The sequence below is a fragment of the Ambystoma mexicanum genome, chromosome 8 (assembly GCF_040938575.1).
Source record: "Ambystoma mexicanum isolate Mex_15411 chromosome 8, UKY_AmexF1_1, whole genome shotgun sequence".
Classification (NCBI taxonomy): domain Eukaryota; kingdom Metazoa; phylum Chordata; class Amphibia; order Caudata; family Ambystomatidae; genus Ambystoma; species Ambystoma mexicanum.
Window position 1 is genome coordinate 1367285982 of NC_090929.1, and position 20171 is coordinate 1367306152.

Below are 20171 nucleotides of genomic sequence, written 5' to 3' on the forward strand. Positions count from 1 at the left end.
TGGCATATCGGGCACCTATACAAAATGGCAGGCCCTTTGCAATTCGCTGGGTGAACCATACAATCCAGATTATGCTTTGATAAAACACAGGGAGCCCCCCCCCCACCCTCGTCCAGCCCCCCCCCCTCCTTCCCCTGACCTATCCGCCTGCGCGCGCTGCGGGGCTCAGAGCAGCCCCGGGGACGCGGACTGTGAGGTCCGGCCCCCATTGCGCCAGTGGGAGATTTCCAATCGGGCGAGCACCCCCAAGTTGCAGCGAATCGATCTGCCGTGGTCGGAATGTAGTAGTACGTGACCCCGGGGTGTAAAATGTGACAGGAAACAATGACTCCTGCTGGCGTGAGTCCCAGAGAAGCCCCGCTCCCTGCGTATTGACTCGAGCGGAATAGGAAACGGGCCTATGTCCCTTGACCTTGCGGGGGGGGGGGGACTGGCAACGGCAGCACCAGCTCATCGCCAAATGGCAGGAGAGGGGAAAAAAGCCACCTTGACCAATAGCCAGCAACCTGAATCCCTTTGCATATGCACAATACACATTGCACCCACTGCAGCAGCGATATAACGCACTCAAAATTAAAATGCCCCTGGCACCATGGGCAGTAATGTCCACGAGTCACTGGAGTGGCAGCCTGGTGCTCTCGGCAGCCGCGGTTACCTTTCGGGCTCTTCAGCCAGACACGAGGAACCTGGCGGAAGGAACCTGTGTGCACACGGATGAGGGAGAACCGACTATTCTGCTCCAAACGGTAGTGCCCCTGAAGCGGAAGGCACGTATGGCCTGGACACAATGCATCCTTGCCTGTACAAATGCGCCCTTCCTTAAGCATATTATAGAGTTATTCATGTCCGACCTGTCTTCATTGCTGCACACATGCACACAGATACACAAAAACACACTGGATTAGGCGTCTGCTTGGAGTCTCGCAGTCAGGTCTCCCTTGAGTAGGAAAACACACAGCAAATGTGTCTTTCAGGGCACTGCCGTGGCTTTCGAAAGCCGTGCGATGAGGGGGTCCTGATTATATAACTGGACACCGCCGTACCTTTAATGCCCAACAGAAGGCTTCAGAGCTGGGCTGCAGGGAGGTAGGAAGCAGCCTGCCCTTAGCAGCAGAATACCTCATGCCTTTTATTATGTGGGGTGGGCTGGGGTGAATGCATTCCGCACACTGCAGCACCGTGTAGCCACTCTGGAAGTCCAGGTCGGGCCGAGAAGCCGTAGGGGGCTGCTGGCCACAGGGAGCATCACTTAAACTGCAGAACACACCGGCCACGCAATGCACACGGGCGGCGTCCTCATTACGCTAACAAGCGGCGGCCCCTTCTGGACTTCGCTTGAGGCTGGGCAGCTTAACTCCTTCCCTGCCGAGTGCTGTGCAACAGATGCGCTCTGATCTGCAACGCCGCCTAAGCCAACAGTGGCTATACAGGCCCCCGGGTTACGCTTAACGTGCGGCGCGGAGCGTGCACAGGACATTACACTATTCTGCGCCTGGCGGCAAATAGCACATGTTATGCAATGGGTACCCTGCGCTGGTCATCATATGCAAGGTGTGCGTGCAGAGGACAGCAGCACATGCAACGTTTGCACTGAGACAGGTCCACATCACGTGCACTGTGCACAGGACAGCACAGTATGAAATATGTGTATCCGAACAGGGCATTACAATGTTCACTGGCGTGGACATTCTGAGCGATGCGCACTGATCAACATATGCAATATGTACAGAATAAAATAACATTCCTTGTGCGGACTATGCACTGGACAGCTTAATATGCAAGGCACGTGGTGTATCGGACACCGTATGTAATGCATATTACATGCTAGACCTCATACTACGCAGACTGTACTACACAGGGTCACACAATGGCCAATGCAGATTAACAGGGCAACATACGTAACAAGTGCTCTGTACACAAGTCAAACACACAATTTGCATTGGCAAAGGGACCCGTAACAGGCCACCTTTATGGGCACAGCACAACACAGTTGACACAAAGAGGTCAGGTCCCGTTAAGCTGGGAGTGATGGGGTACACCTTCAAGGGGGCATCCGACAGCTGCGACTCCACCTACAGACTACAATAATACAGGGTCTGCCTTTCCGTCCCCTAGAACGCCCCGCAACACCTCACTCCATGGCCTTCCACTTGCACCCCCTCAATATTGCACAGATCACTGGTGTGCCTGTGCCATGCAATACCCGGCAAACACATGAACAATAACAACTCAAATCATACCCCGAGCTTCACGAACATGCCATACAATGTGTGTTGCACAAGACGAGCATACAGAGGGGTAGTTGCATGTAAAAAGGTGGTTTTGCTCTCAAGGTATGGTTATCACACTGAAAACACCACACAGGACACTGCTACGCAAACAGGTCACTGATTTCACCAATGTGAACAATATAGAAGGGAAATTCAGTGAAAATCATCGCCTTACTAAAACCCATCCCAAATCATAAGCACAATTCTTGGAGCCACTGCGCTGGTAAATCTCAAAGTACTACAGCGACCGATCATTGGCAGCCCGCCCATTACCCCTGACCGATCATTGACAGCCTGACCATTATCCCGACCGAACATTGGCAGCCCGCCCATTACCCCCGTCCGATCATTGGCAGCCTGACCATTACCCCGACCGAACATTGGCAGCCCGCCCATTACCCCGACCGATCATTGGCAGCACGCCCATTACCCCCCCCGACCGATCATTGACAGCCTGACCATTACACCGACCGAACATTGGCAGCCCGCCCATTACCCCCGTCCGATCATTGGCAGCCTGACCATTACCCCGAACGAACATTGGCAGCCTACCCCGACCGATCATTGGCAGCACACCCATTACCCCCAAAACAGAAAAACATGTTCAACTGAAGTCTGAATTTCTTATTTTGTTTCTAAAAAAAAGGGGGACCTCATACAGGCATTAGGAAAACATGCACAGACTTATAATTTGCTCATATTAAATACATATTCAAACTGACTTGACCCACAGTGAGGGGGGACTTCACTTAGCAGGAAAGCAAAGACATCTCCTTTTAATGGGTTGGAATGTAATATGCACCTTTTCTGAGAGGTTACTTCAGGTCAAGTCGATGTGAACTAGGCACCAGAGTTCTAGCCAGGCAGGCGCATGTCACCAAACAGTAGGATCCCTGCCATATCCCTGGATTACCCCACCCCCCCTGCCTTAGTTTTGGTTCTGCAACACCTAGCAGTGCTTCGAAACAGGACCACCACCATTCCCAAGTGCCGTGCAGTGCCCAAGATTGTATTCCCTCATTCCAGGTAACGCTGCTGTTGTTCTTCTCTAGCGTCAACACTCCCTGTCGTCCAGGAGAGCGCGTGGAATATCATTTGGGATTTATTCGTCTAGTTTTTATATTAAAACATGGGTCAAGCAGGCTAAAAAAAAAACATTGCCAAAAATGGCCGTTTGGCGAATGGTTGAGTGTGTGGACCACGATATGATCAGATGAGGCAGACGAGAAAGGAACATGTTAGCGGTGCACATGATGTCCAAACTAGCGTAGTAGAAGACTCCATGTGATCAAAGACGCTATGCTCAGAGCCCTGGGTGTTCATTGGTCCAATATTATCTTTCTAGTTCTTGTAGTCCTGCGTCACTTTTACTGACTAAAATGGACTGAAGTAAAACTAAAGTTGTAGTTAAGTCCAGGACTGGAATAAGGTGTCTCTGGTGACATGGAGCCATCTGGTAACCTAATCTACAAGGACACCTTCGCATCAGCTGCATGATCTGCATCTCCATGCATTCATGTTGCACTATTTCTGAATTGAAGAAACCATGTTGTATACAAGGGAGTCATTTCTAACCCAACTCTTTCCAACCAACTATGTTAAGAAACACATGCTGTTAAAAAAAACAAAATCCCTTATTTACTTTGTGCATGAGCTAAAGCGTGCAAACATCATTAAGTGCTGAGAAACGTTAAGAAAGGAAACATTGACAGTATTGTGGACCTTGCAAGGTACCGTGATACGTGATTATTGCAGCCAGATGTTTTGATATTTGCACCAGTGCTAAACATTGAGGAAATGATTTAAGGCAGTTTTGCAGCATGTGTAGTATACACTGGGGCAAACAGGGAAGTGGGCACACACATACACGACATTGATTGTCACTGGGTGATGGGGTGGGGGAGGGCGATTGATGTTGATCCAGTGAATGCGTCCAGAAAAACGAATAGGCAGCATCGAGCATGGTTTGGGCTGTACCATTTTCTACTGCGTGGACAGCAAGTGAATAGCCAGGGTGGTAATTACCAGGTCACAGCAGAGCAGGTGAGTCTGCAGTGATCGATAATCAAAGAGCACAGGCTGCCGATTCATTCAAGAGGGCAGATACCTCCACACATATCTCACCACCCAAATCCCCCTTTCTTTCACTGCCAGAATACTGCTCTTCACCATTCTGCAGCCTTCGCAACCCCCGTTAGACCCAGGTGCTGCGCGGGATCCACACTCTACCTTCTGCATGGTCTGGTTCTCGTTTCCTCATGATGAACCCCCTGCACAGTTGCATTGTTACTCTGATCCTAAAATCCTAACGTCGTCTTAAAACCTGGTGCGTTCTGGGGGTTGGTGGTTTGGAGACTCGGTGAGAAGAGCTGGGAGCTTTTGGGAAACCGCAGGGCAGACCTCTGCGGGAAACCAACAGGGATTTTGGCCCATGCCCCTACCGCTTGCAGACAAACACCTTTGCCCGCCCTTTATGGATAAAAGTCCCAGCAGGCCAGAGAGCACCGCACCTGAACATGTGTGGGCGCGTCTCTCATACTACCAGCCAACATAATAAGGAAGGTGAAATGGGTGATGGTGGTCCTCGAATTTCATGATTTCTTTCTTTTAACCAAAAAGCCCACAGCACTTAGATTATGGCAATGAATGGGCATTCCAGACTGCCCCCTTCCTTCATCTACCAAGTCACAGATGCTGGTTTTGTCATACATGGGACACAACGTATCAGAAACAAAGCGAGTAAGAGAAAACGTACAGGAGGCCTTGACAGTGGCAATGTGAGCAAGTGAAATGTTACTGTCTTAAGAGACAAGTGGTAGGGTTGCAGGTTGTTTTGCCTTGTAAGTCCTACCTCCCCTCTCAGATTTCCTACCACCTTATGTTTCCCATACACATCCAATCCCCACAGCTGACTGATACAGGTCTAGAAATGAGTACATCAACACTAACCAAACCACAATCAAGCTCTCCTCTTTGGCCCTGTTGCACTCTCCCACATCAGCAGCTAACCAGACCCAAGGCACTGTAGCCGATCAGATCTTAGGCTCTTTCCAATGGATAACATACTCCTGAGTTTCCCCATAAAAGGCATAGAAAGCAGACTGGCAGACAGGAAGGGGTACTTCCGGCCGGCAGCCACCAACGCCCCAGGTTTTGCATATGCCTCTCCCACTGCCCCGCTAATGACCAACCCTTTTTCTTACACGGTCACGTGCAGAGAGACCACCAATAATTGCCAAAGGGCCACTTACATTACATTAGAAACACTGATGACCAGGTTCTGGGTTGATGGCGCATGGCAGGAATTAAAGGGATGGAGAAGGAAAATATGAAGGCAACGGAAAGACACATCTGGCACCTTTTCAATCCCAGTGTATCTGGGATCTGCCAGTGTATCAGGAACATGAGAAAACTGACATGCATGTTGGCGTGCATGTCCAACCGAAAGGGAAAAGCGAAGGCCTTCTACAGAGAGGGGGTGTGCACACTGAAACCTACGCTCACAGGGAAAAATAAACACATACTTTAATAATGCACCACCTTACATTCAGGCAGTTATCAAAACACGTCATCAGCAGGACGAAGTTGGGCAATCGATCGCTCTCACAAATGCACGGCATGACATCAGGAATGTATATACACCCGATGTATCTGGTAAGAAGGGTCCAGGGGAGCGAGCACAGAAGGGCACCATTCCACCTCAAGCAAGTTCTGGCAGGATAGCTCAGGGGCAACGTGTTTGGCTTGCAAGCAAGACAACGCAGAGCAACAAAGCTTCGAATCTCGGTCCCGCGCTTAGCGACTGGTCCCCAGTATTAAGCGCATTATAAAAGATTCATTAATGAAAGCTTCCAATTTCATATCCAGTGATACATTTGAGCATTATTCATGCACACATTTTTGGTTAAGTCTTCTCATATACACCCACTTATCGATGAAGGAAGCAGTCTACATGCTCAAACCAATGGTTGCTGGATTCAGGAGGTGTCTCACTATTGCCAAGCCAGAAGGGCACCTCACAGCAGTACCACTGAATCAAACTTTACAGAGCTGTTCATTAGCCTCACATTTTTATTAATATGTAGAAGGTTGTTCATGCTGCAAAGTCCTTGGACAGAAACAGTTCCAGAACTCTAGAATCAAACCATTCCTGCTGAAAAGGCTTGCACGCATGTTCTCAACCGGTATTCTAATGACAGCTTTTTCTACAGCAACAGAAGGCCCACGGCCATATATTAGATGAACTATGCCGTTTCTGTGGAGTAACTCTTAATTTTGTTTCAAGAAAACTACCATGAAAGATCCTCAGTCTCTCGAGCAAAAAGTCATGAAATACACAATGTTCATAAGAAGAGGACTCCAAGGCTAGGGTTGCGTTCCTTTCCCCTGTACTTCCTCTACTTTCATTCCTTTTGGGCTTCTGAGCCCCAAATCCTTTTAGGTAAATATCACTGGGTATTTACAAGGATATTCTTCTCAGCTTCACACTTCTCTTTTCCCATCAACTTGGCCCACTTCCCTACCAAGCACAGGATTATGCATTTTTCACTTCCAGGGTCATTGACCCCCTTCTTCTCATCTTCTTATGTTGGTGCGTGTCGCAGACTCACAAAGATGTGAACAGCTTGGTTTACTCTCCTGCCAAGCGGCTGTCTTCTCGTGAACTAACTCTCTTTCTCTAACAGGGTCCCGGACCCTCTTGTTCCTCATTCCTTCAGGCCTATTCTTTTCACATGGGGGCGGGTCCCAGACTTGCAATGTAGGGTTGTATTTGCTTGGTTTACTCCCCTGCCAAAACATACAACTTTCCCTGGTTTGTTTTTTTTCAATTAGGGTCCCAGACCCTCTTATTCTTGGTTTCTCACATGGGTGTGTGTCCCAGACTCGCACTGTTTAGTTTACTCTCAGCCAAACATACAATTCCTCTCTCTTGGTTATTCGCAAGGTACCAGAACCTCTTACTCTGACTGACACATGGGTACCGGTCCCAGACTCTCTTATTCTTGTGGTCCCAAACCCACTGTTACTTTCACTTCCATGTGGGTGTGGGTCGCAGACTCACAGTCTCTTCTCAGTATCCCAGATCCTCTTGCTTCAACTTCTCGCTTCTCCGGACCTCCAATGCCTCTCGGACAACCTGCGTACCAGTTAGCTTCTTAGCTGCAGGTACCAGCGTTTACAGAGCAGTGTTCCTCAAGGCTTTGGTAGCATTTGGGTGAACAGCAGCGTCTGCAGCGGATCTGCAGATGTCAGACTCTGGCCAGCTGTGTGTCCCTCCTCACAGGTGCTTCGCTGGGGTTTGGGGTGCCCAGAGGTTTATTTTGGCTGCAGCACGAGCGGCCCTTCAAGCATGGACCAGGTTTGGGTTCTCCTTTTCCTCCGTTCACTGCTACCCATTCGGCTCTCGTCAACTCGCCCAGTGCACGGCTCTCGCAGTTCCTATTCGCAGGATAGTTCTCACTCTGCATCCCAGCGGAGCTAATTTTGAACTCCCACGCTGGTTTGTTGGTTTCGTGTGGGCCTCTGACATCCCGGAAGATGTTAGCCACTCACGTTGATCCTCCAAAATGACTGTCATCTTCTTTACAATACTTCTTTTAAAACCTGGTTAAAACACAATACTTTGTTTGTATTTCAGTCCAGTTCAGTATATTAGTCTCACTTCTTTGACAATAGAACATATTGGCTTTGGCTAGGGGTTGGGGGAGAATTACTGCTGGAAAAAGGGTTGGTGGTACTGGAGCGAGGGCATACTGGGTCTCCTGAGAATAGTCATCCCCAATCCCATAGGGGGCTTCCTTCCCCATGTGTTCGTCCTTTGGTGCACCACCCCCAGGTAGATTATTGTACAGGAGATGCATCACCCTGGCCCCATGGGAAAGGTCTCCCCCTAAAGGAGAAGTGACGACATCCTCAGATTCGTCACACTGCCCTTGATTATAAGGTAGGCTTCCGAATAATGCTGCAGGCTGCACTCGATCATACGGTAGGATTTTGCAATAATGCTGTAGGCTGCCCTCAATAAGTAGTATTTTTAAATAATGCTGTAAGCTGCCCTCGATCTAAATGTAGGCTTTTGGAATAATGCTGTAGGCTGCCCTCGTTCATGAGGTAGGCTTTTGGAATAATGCTGCAGGCTTCCCTTGATCATAAGAGAGGCTTTTGGTAAAATGCTGTAGGCTGCCCTCACTCATAAGGCAGGCTTTTGGAATAATGCTGTAGGCTGCCCTCGATCATAAGGTATTCTTTTGGTATAATCCTATAGGCTGCACTGATCAGTCCAAGTTGTCAAAGACTATAATTAATGACACGAACTACCGAATACTGTCTGAATGCCCTTCTGTCAAGGGTCTGCAACCTGCGCCTCTTCATAGGTTTTGGACTACATCTCCCATGATCCCTTTTCATTGATTGTGCTGTCTGTGGCTGACGAGTGTTGCAGTCCAAAACATCCGGTGAGACAAAGGTTGCAGACCCCTGCCTTAAGGAAATGCCCCCTAAATCTTATTTAACCATGCTGCAGTTGCAGGAGAAGTACATGTCACTTTATGAACACGGGATATGTTTGGTTAATCAGTTCTCATCTACCTCCACAGTGGTGTTGAATGGGCACTATAGAAAGCACACTTTGATCTAACAGGAAGACACTCCTGTGAGATAATAGCCTGCAAAATCTCTTATAGTAGGTGCTTAAATGAAACCAGTGAATCCACACACGATGGTTTTATATTGCAGAATTGCCATACTGGAATGTACTGGAGAACAGGGTACTGACTGGGCATAGATATGGTGATCTACTGGCTAAGACGGAGGGTAAACAGTTTATGAAAAGCGGAAAGAGGAATAGGTGTGGAAAACCAAAACATTATTTGGTCTGATGTTTCAAGCGAGAAAATGGGCCATTGCAATGCGAGCCTCAGAAATGACAAATTATTGTCTGTTCACATTGATCAGAAAAGTGGCCACTGATAACCCAGTGGTAAACCTTTCTCAACCACCACGCAAGAAAGATCCTCCAAGCATCACCCAACAAAGAAATAGTTTAAAAAGAAATAGCAAAACTAATGTGAAGAGTAGTTGGTCACCGGCAGCAGATTTTTGTATGGCAGGGTAGTCAGGCGGAAATCTGTGGGAAAACACAGGTAACTGAAAGGAGGCAGTTCGAGGATACCACCAGTCAGGGCTTAAAGTGGGACGGGGCTGGCCGGGGCCAAGACCCTAGAGTCTCTCAGATGGGCTCCCGCAGCTCACCCAGACTAGCACCAGCCACACTGACCACTCAGGCAGCCATTTAGCCCAGCGCTGCACGGTTACAAGGCTGCCTGCAGGTGTCAATATTATGGATTCGAATAAAGAAAAGGCATGGCCTTTTCTTTTTTCTAATTCGAAATGATGACACCTGATGTCAGCTGTGTAACCAAGCAGCTTTTCAGCTAAACTTGTTATGTGATGTCTCTTTAGTAAGAAACAGGAGGAGGGCTGGGTTGGATCAGACTCTCCCTTTGTTTCAGAGTAAAGAGCTAACTTGCAGCATGAGGCCCATTAATCATGATTGGTTAAAGGGCTTCCACTTCATGTTAGCTCTTTACACAGAAACAAAAGGAGAGGCTGGCCAACCCAGCTCTCCTCCTGTTTCGGAATAAAAAGACAGCAGCCAGCCCATTGCATTCAAGGAGCTGTGTGGTTAAAGGGTTGCCTGGGAGGGTCAGCGACACCCGCTGGCATTTTTTTGACCAAGGCTCCTTTAATGCAATGGCTGGAGGGCTCTTGTTGGGGCCATGGCCTAAGCACTCATACTTAGGGCACGCCCCCTAACGAGAGCCCCCCTCAATTTACCATCCCACTTAAAGCACTGCCTGCCACCAGTGAAGACTTAGTGCAAAGGAATGCCTACAATTCTCCAAAAATATCAATGCTATCGATATCAGTTCCATATCTAGACACAACACAGAGACACACTTAAAGTGCTGACCCTCTATCACAGGGAAGACAATGGGTAACACCGAGCACACCACACATGTAAGTAGGAATTCCCTCCGCCATGACTCAGAGTCGAATGCTCGCAATATAAGTCTGCTTCTCTGGCTACTTCCCTAGAGGTGAGCGAGCCATTTATTTATTTATTGTTCATTTATAACACACTTAATGCCAGCGAGTGGTTTCTAAGCGCAGGATCAGGATTCAAACCTGTGTTGCACCGCCTTGTCTTGCTTCCACGACAAACGTGTTGCCCTTGAGCTATCCTTCCTCCCCAGGCTCCCTGCAACGTGCAGGCATCTTCCAGCAAGGATTTGGCTTCTGCAGTGCAATACCCAACAACAATGCAATCCAACCGCCTATGGCAAATGTGCTAACAATCGTGCTAAACGTATAGTATAAGGTACCCCTTGAACTGGTATAAAAGGTTTTCGATTTACAGCATTTACTCATTCTTTGGTTACCAGATGGTGCCACATTTCCAAAACTGCGCTCGTCAATGAAAACCACTGAATCAGTATTGGAAATCAAATTGCTTTTAGTGTCCTATGTACACGGAAGTCCTTCTGCACTTGGAAACTTAACGTGGAATGCATTGCCAGCCAGAACAATACAGTAAACAGCAAACAAATCAACACATGCAAGAAGCATTTCAGGGCATCCTTGCCGCCAATATGCATGACATTAAAATCAGACTATACACAAAATGTCCGCCTGATGAAAAATGCATTTCTTACTGCAAGTCTAGATCTGGCATAATTAGCATAATAAATGTCATGAAATCCCCCCCCTACGTTCTAGAAATTCCTGCTCTTTCTTCTGTAATAAAGAATCAGGAAGTAGTGTATTACATTAAGTGCCCAGCTTATTCCAACCTCCTTGTAATGTCTGTTACTCTCAGCCCACCTCCCCATCACAACCATAACTTCGAGGGTACCTACCGGTATCTTTAGGTTAACATTTTGTTTCTGCACAATAAATGTCTTTAACAAGCCATAACTATTTCTTCGAGTTGTTCTGCAATTTCATTTGATCCGCTTCCATGTAGGCCAGTGGTTATACCTGAAACTTGACGGATATTCAGAAATAAGCATCCTTGTGGCAGGCTGAACTCCAATTCCTTCCCAAAGAGATTCCTACCGCGAGCGGAACACGGGCCTCATTGAGGGCTTGGGTCAATTACCACTCAAGCCCATCCGAGACCTCGGAGCTTAACAGTTTTTTGGTGTGGAAAAAGTTGTTGCCTATGGTAGACTGACAACCGCGGTTGTGCACCCATTCACCGAAAGGGAGAACAGGCCATGTAAAGATGGCCACCGTAGATCAGCAAGAGAGCTCGAGAGCAGATCTCTCTTTGTGATGCATGGTGGCGGTGGGATGCAGGAGTGCTGGACACAGCCAATGTGTGCTGTGGCCTGGGAGGCAGCGAGTGAGTAGAGCGAGATTCGAGGAAGCAGCTAGTTGCCTGAGATCAAACATGAAACATGTTAAGACGCTGCTAGTGTTACTCAGTAGATATAATACCGATACCACGATAAGGGAACAGGAATCAGAACTACACTACTGGGGATCAGTTCCATGTGATAATGTCCCAGCAAAAAGGAAGTGTGGCAAAAAAGTCACTCCAAAAAGGCTGTGGTTTGCAGCGATATTATCACTGTGAACCTGCAGAGGACACACCCGCAACCACCGTTTTCCATTCCCCCACCAGTCCAAGGCGAGCAGGAGACACCCCAGCTCCCCTCACAAATGGTCACCATGCATAATGTCGCCAGAGACTATAGTATGGCGACCATTTGTGTGGGGGTAATATTACCCGATACCTGGGAATCTTAACATGACCACTATTCACTGTGGTGGTTCGTTGCATGGACAGTGCATAGCCAGAAAGGAATTTACCATGGCCACTCTACACCATGGACATCTTATCATTGCCACTGTAGGAGAGTTACTCGTCACACATGTGGGCACATTGTATAGCAAGAATGAATTCCTAATTAAAAATCTCTTGCATCCAATAACCTGCTTGTGTTGCAAGAATGAGCTATGGGATGTCTAGTAATGCATGCCTATGCTACACGGATGCAGAGTGTAGTGCGATAGGGAATGAACATAAACAGCAAACCACTTGGAGCGGTTTTCGCCTTTACTCTCAGCACAGCAAGCGGCTCGTACTCTGATCTCACCACTGGTTTGCCATCAGCGATCTGCTTCCTGCTATATACCTATGAAGCAATGTGTACGCTGCATGCCAAGTCATTTATGCGAGCAAGTACCTGCAATGTATTTAAGCTCTGCCTGCATGCTGCTGAGCTGTGGCATGCAGTGTTCTGGCGGATTATTTTCAGTTATCCTGCTGCCACAATGTCTTCTCGAAGTGTCTGCCCAGTGTCGCCGGCCAAACATTCATTGACTCCGCTCCCCTCGCCTGGTGCCTTGTTCATCCTTTGCTTCTCCAGTCCCTTCATTTCCACATCCTCCTCCTCCTTCCCTGGTTACTCATTTCTTCCAAGGGTACTCTTAATCCTGTTCACCGTACCCCTCCACGCTCTTCCCGTCCCTCTGTTCCTAGTTTTTCCTAATTCATCTGATCTCGCATATTGCTTTTTGATACTATTGCTCCCACCATTTCAATTCGACTCTTAAATGTTTGCTCTCTATGTAATCAATCCCAGTGTATCCTAGATTTATTCTATCAACTTAATATACATTTTGTCAGCTTAGCTGTGACTTGGACCCGCCCAACAAATAGTCCAGCCCCTCTTTTTAAAATAAATGAATCCTCCAATTTCGACCTTACTTCACATTCCTTGGGCAGGGGAGGCAGGACTGGCGTACTATCTCATACCTCCTTGTCTCACCTTCCTCTTGCTTGTCCTCTTCCTTTGAGTATCATTTTAGTTCCTGTTCAAAACTCTACAGCATTACCTTTCTGATTATATGTAGCCCCCGCTTGCCTCCTGTGATGACCTGGACTGCTCAGCCAACTCTTTTCTGTTATGCTCCTTTCTTTCTTCTTGGTGACATTAATCTTCATATTTCTACCACTCATGCAGTTCCCCTTTTCTCCCTTTATTGCAGGCCTATATATCTCCATCCATATTTCCTCTCACACTCCCATACATCTGTTACCTCCCATGATTTAACTCTGTTTCTGAGCACATCTACTCAGCTTTTCTTTCAGCCCTCCCCTTTCTTCCGAACCCCTTCTTCCGCTTTTTCAACAGGGATGTTTGATCCTTTTCTGCACCTCATTTGATCTCCTCCCCATCTACTTACTATTCTTCCCTCTCTATCTGACCTTCCTCTTTTTTCGGCTGATGTTCTGGTGTCTATAACGTCTGGATTCTGCTCTACCTTAGATCACTTCTGTCTTGCTCAAGCCTCCTCAACCCTGGTTTCCTTTGCAACTTCTTTGCATTAGAGTCACCCTCCCACGTGCTGAGCGTTGCGGGAAAGAATCATGCTCCTCAAAAGATCATGATGGCCTTCCTTCCCAACTACGATTCCTCCGTTCTAGTTTCCATGAAACAACATTGATCTGATTCTACTCTTTCCCTTTCCTCTCCTCCTCGCTGCTGGTTCTTTCATCTCAAGCACCATCTCACCCCCGACCCCACCTGATTATCCTCCTCAAACTCTCTCTCGGGCGGATTTCACTAACTCCTTTTCAATCAAGGTTTTACAATTACCCTCTTCCCCCTCATCTTCTCATTTGCCCAATTTAGCCGTCTCCCTTCTCTGACTCTCTATTTGTTTTCTAATGTTACACCCATTACTGAATCAGACATTACTCCCTTTCTTTCTCGGGTTTGCCCTACTGCTCCTCTCCTTGATCCCATGCCCCACTCTTTTATTCCTAAAGATTTCCCTAATGTTCTAAGCTCTCCCAACTGTATTTATTAAGTTGATATCTTTTTTACTTCGGTTTTCCTGTCCAACTTTGAGTTTGCTACTACTCTTCCCAATCTAAAAACGACATCTCTTGACCCATCCCCTTCCTTCTCACTATAACATTATTTCCTGTTTCCATTTGTTTGTAAAACATTGGAGCAGTCTCTGAACTTGCAAGACGCCGTCAATCTTATCTACCATTCTCATCTTCCCCGTTTTCAATCTGGTTTTTGTCCCCCTCATTCCACAGAAACGCCACTCCTTAATGTTTTAATGTTACTAATTCTTTACTTGCTGCCTGTCACAAGACTATTCCGCTGGTTCTAATTCTGCTAGATCTATCCACACCTTCTGATACTGTGGATCACCAACTCTTCTCTTCTGACTACCCTCTCCTCTCCTGGCTTCTCTGGTTCCGTCTGACAATGGTTTCATACTTACCCATCTGATCGCTGCTCTCCTTTTCCTCTACGTTATGGCGTCCTCAAGGGGTTTGTTCTTGGGTCACTTCTTTTTACACTAGAAACTATTACACTTTCTTCTATTATTACTTCATATGGTCTCTCTCCTGTCATTTCTACGCTGATGTGTCCTACATGTTGATCTATTTCCTTTCCTTCACTGATGTTTTTAATTCTACTTTTACTGCTTGTCTTCTCGATGTACAATCTTGGATACACACTCACTTTCTAAATCTTTACAACTTTAAAATGGAGGCGCTTCTTTCCCGACACATTTATTCCTCTGCCTTTGCCTCCATCTGCTCTCTCCCTCCGCTCTACTTTCTCGGTCTACTTCTGCCTGGATTCTTTTTGATTCTTCGGCTTTCCTTTCACATTTACAATACTGCTTGCTGCCGTCATTTTCTAAAAGCTCATATCCATAAAGCTTTCCCTTTTTACACATTTCAAATTACTAAACTTCTTGTTACCTCTTATTTCCGCTCCCAATTAGATATATGATATGATTGGTTATTTATAACATTCTTAATACCCAGAGGTTTCTAAGCGCAGACCTGGGGATCGAACCTGTGTGGCACCAGTGCCATCTTGTCTTGTTTCCAAGGCGAGCACGTTGCCGCTGAGCTATCCTCCCGAATCTGGAGGCCTTCCTGCCTACCAGCTTACGCCATTATGGTCCATCTCTAACTTGAATTCTCTTTCAGCTTTTTCCCTGTACCTCTGTTTCACACCTCTACTTTCTATTTATTGGCTTTCCTTTGAGTTGTGTCTTCTTCATAATTTTCTTTGTTCTATTAAAGGTGTTTGTCCTCTTGTCCCTTCTCACTGCTTATCTCTTATATTTCTCCTTGTACTTTATGTTCTCGAAATCACTTTCAAACGTTAAGGTTATTATTTATCCGCCCCTATCCTAAATTATTCCATTAGCAATTGCTGTTCTTCATGTACAGTTATTATTGTACCACATATTCTTATCTGTACAGCACTTTGGTGAAAGCTTTAAAAATCTATATATACAAATGAGGTTAACAGTTCTTTTATTTAACAAAATTCAACCCCAACAAAAAGGCTTGGTCGGTCATAGTTTTGTTCTTAGTACAAATCCTGCTGACCACCAGTCAACTATTTACCTCAAAAGATAATGTCCATCTGGGGCCAGACTACAGGAACTTTGCCCCGGTGCAAGTGCACCTTTGCACTATATTAGCACTAGGGCAAAGTTTGCCCCATTTTTAAAAACACTGCAACACATTAGAAAACCTTTTCACAGTGACAAGTGCAGTTTGGCATGTTACACGCGTAGCACAAAAATGGATCTGTATTAGCAGTAGGGCTGAGGAGCAAAAATGCATTGAAAATGTACGATTTTTGCACTAGGGCAATTTGTGCTGTCGTGTCTATAACATGCCCGTGTGTACTTGCCACAGTGCAAAGGATTTCTAATATGTCCCATCGTTTTTCAAAATAGAACAAACTTTGCCTTAATGCTAATACTGTGCAAACTTGCACCAGTGCAACATTTCTGTAATCTGGCCGCAGGAGAGTATTTTCGTTATAGCGATTAGGAGGCAAAGGGCCTCCGATCCAAGAGCCCATTTCCTTTGCAGCATTTAAGAGCTTGCTGACCTGTTTATCCAAAGTATCCGCCTGGACCACCATCCCTCCCCCATCCATTGCAATGTAATTATTGGAATATGCCATGCATGTATGGTACAGGTCTAGCTTCTGTCCAGACCTCCCAAACTACGAAAAAGCCCTGAACTCTGTATTCTCGTCTTCACCATGAATGACTACTTGCAGATCTGTGAAAAAGTGTCAATTCTGCATTTCCTTCCATGAAATGTCAATCGTCGGGCCTCTGGGGTCTGCATTCACGACTCGCACAGTGTGCCCCGTTATTTATACACCGTCCCCTTTGGGTTTCATTATGGCAACCATACGCTTGGTAGAGTCATCGCCCCTTTGTGCTCACCCCAACAGCAACGGGGCCCTGTATAGAACATCTTTGTGGATGGCAGCAGTTATTACTTCTGGAGTTATTGTGGAAATCATGACGAGTTGCTGTGTCAGAATTCTCTTACCAAACTTTGACAGTGGCAGACGAGCAACTGAGCTTTAAAGAGATGCCACATCATATAGTGTACCGATAATCACATACGTCAAGCTCATCAATGCCTCACAGGTCCCGGCAACCCAGACATCATCAGAGCATACCTAAACGAAACCCAAAAGAAATTACAAACATATGTGCATTTAAACATCTGTTGTCTTGTTATGCGTTTCAAGATGCCAATAGGTTGTAGTGTTATGGTATGCTGGTATGTCTCTCAATGCATAAGTAATCTTATTTTATCTTGTAGTAGAGTATTTCAGTTGTTCTTTATTATCCAGATCAGAATGTCATACATTAAAATAAAAATGTAAAGCAGTGGAACATGACTGCTACAGGCGATTGGTGAAATGTCACCTCTCCAACATGGCTGCCTCACTTCCACAGACCACTGATGGAATCACACAGCTACCATGTTTAGGAAAGAGCATCTGCCAACTCCAGATTACAGAACGACTTTAAATATATACTTATCTATACAGACGTGCCAGGTACCCAATTCAGAACAGAATATTAGTTATGCATTTCATTTATTTTGTGTAGTGCCAACAATGTCACCTCTTGGCCACTGCACAGTGCATTGAAAAGAAAAGGCAGCATTAAAACACAAATGCAATAAAATAACTTGCGGACAGACGATAATGAGAAACTAACCAAAGCACAAGATACTAAATGGGTGCAGCGGTTGTCTGGGTGTGCGCGCGTGTATCTGCATGTATGTAGGATGACTGCATTCCTAGAATCATTTTGGGATTCCCTAGTCAGGTGTACAAGGCTTGCCCAATCATTACATTTTTAGATTTTTCTTAAATAGACTATAGCGTACTTGTCAAGTAGAAATCCAAACAGAAGGACCATGCCCCAGTCCCTTGTGGGTTTGGCCTGTTTGCTTTGTTGGAATTTTGTTGGGCAGGCCATCCGTGGTGAGGTTGTGGTGGGATTGAGTTTCTGCAGATAACCTGTGCCCTATGCCTTGAGAGTCTTGTTTGTGAATTGACTTTATTTTGAACTGTACCCTATGTACCACAGTGACCCCAGCGGGGGATGATGGGCTTGGCAAAAAGCTGTGGGGTTATCTCACTGCTCCTTCTGGTCCCCTGCTTTGCCCCACTTGTCATTGATGTCATTCTGTAGGTTAAACACATGCAGATTGGGTTCTCAGGAGTTCAAACAGGCATCACTATTTCTCTGGCTGGGTATGCCCCGTATTCTCTGCAGGGGTGGAGGTATCAACATATTCATTAAGACATGCGTTTCCATGGTTACTAAGTGTGCCTGCAGCAATCACTAAGATCAACGATTTTTTTTTTGGAAAGCAATGATTGACTCCTACAGAGTACATTGCCACACTATCTCTAGAAGCAAAAGGCTCCCATGCTCAATCAGGCAGAAATAACTTTATTTAATCCAACATTTGATGTGAGCTAAGGACTCTGAGCTGGCTCCCAGATTTCATCACTATTTAGCCCAATCAGTGGGGCATATGTATGACATCACTGCCGGCCTGGAACTGACATTGATGTTATTTCAATAAGTGTTTCAGGGGAGCCGTGTATAACTTGCTGAAAAGTGAACTTGGGAACCCTCGGTGGATTGGAAAATGCATAGCATAGGTCGTCTGCAAGTCAGAAAGAACACTATACCATTTTGAAATACACTTGCATCATCCTCCAGGCAATGAACCACGATACCATGGTCTACCCACAACATAGACCCCAGATGAACTCAAGAGTCATCAGGTGATGCAAATTGTCCTCTCTGATATCACTTACTCAGGTGCCATCGTATTAGGGGAGTTATAAAACTAACAATCAAGAAACTCTCTTGCTCTCTCTCGCTCTCTCTGCACAATCCTAGAGTTGATTGGGTAGTTCATGCTGCATTTAGTTAATGAAACTGCAAATTCATTATCTTTTTAGAGAGCAGATGTGACATTCATTCATGGATTTGGACATGTAGTCGGGATAGAAGCTTTTTAAAGAATTACTTTAGGCATGCCACTGGGCCAAGAGACCCCTCCTTCCCGCCCCCCCATCAGAATGGATGTTTCAATATTAGTTACTTCCTTTGAGGCACCAACAAGGCTCAGAGGTTGCAGACGGGAAATGTAGATTTTAGTTTAGGTGGGCAAAATGGGCATGGAAGAACTTGCGTGCTAGGAAATCATAGGATATACTTAAATCTACGGCGAGGAAGGGTAGATGATATTGGTAGATTGTTGTAAGGCACAGAGAGGGTGTTTAGAATCTTCTGGGGTACATCCAACAAGTCACAGAAGATCGTAAGCAGATCCTTTGAACCATTACCACTCCCCAACCCACGAGCTTAGTGCCGAGTTTTGTTTTGTTATAACTGGTTACAAATGACACAAATATATCTTTGATTTAATTTCTGTAGTTTTATTACACGCTGAAAACCTGACAGGCATCAGGGCGTGGAAACATAAAACACACAGGACAAAACAGGTAGCAATGAGCCTAGAGTGGTATAGCAAAATGAGAATATGTTAATTACTATTCAAACAGATGTGTTTTCAATCCCTTTTCGATCTCAATTTGGATTCATGGCCTTAGCGTTTGCATTGTGGGCATGTTGTTATAGTAGGGAACTCTACAATCCATTATATGACTAAGTCTCCCCCTCAGTGGCCCCAAGTAAGTAACCTACCTTTTTCTCAGAAGCAATTATTTTTCTAAGACCTTATTGTAAGACATTCCTGATTGAGGGAATTAGTCTTTTTTTGCTACCGCCATTGGTGGATTCTCATGAGGTTAAGTGGTGATTAGCGATTGTGCACCATTTAGCTATAAGACTTGTAGAATCATCCCTGGTTAGCTATTATTAGCATTGTATTTTCTCTGGCTTAGGGCGACACAGTAAAATGCTGTGCATCAATGGGTCCTGATAAATGGGGCCAATTATAGCACAGCAGAACACGGTGGGCAACCTGAATTATCATTAAGTAGGTGCAATGCCAACCTTTACCTCGATCGGCTGATCTGAAATGGGTTTGTTTTTTACATCAGGATTATTGAGGAGGTTTATGAAATCAAATAGTTATTCACATCAGTGGTATTTTGTTCTGAATGCGGACAAGATCTAACACATATGTATGCCCTTCCCTAGCTTTTTACTGTCCTTTTCTGGATTGCTATGACTTGATAACACATCTACAAGTATTGAACTCTCACTCACTCTTCAACATTGTCTCAACATGTCATCAGGGATTATTACACACACACAGGTGGTGCTCCACTGCATTATCCCAGGGCAAACACTTGCTGTTAAATAATATAGTGCAAGATGTATACTTTCTGGACTGATATTGAATGTGTTAAGTGAGCTCTTCTTTTTTGATGCAATATAACGGGCAAGAGAAGAGGCTCAGGAAGGGGTTATCTGCCTTAGGCGGTGTGTGGTCAACATTCCGTAGACCCGAGTACAATTGTGTAGGCAGGG

The 20171-nt window shown here is 45.9% G+C and overlaps 2 protein-coding genes across 4 annotated transcripts in view; one reads left to right on the top strand and one right to left on the bottom strand.

The window, feature by feature from the left end:
- Positions 1-20171, bottom strand: part of DOCK1 (dedicator of cytokinesis 1) — a 2312292-nt gene that overhangs the window by 1131323 nt on the left and 1160798 nt on the right. The window lies entirely within an intron of this gene.
- The window catches only part of INSYN2A (inhibitory synaptic factor 2A), a 232177-nt gene that overhangs the window by 796 nt on the left and 211210 nt on the right, over positions 1-20171 (top strand). The window lies entirely within an intron of this gene.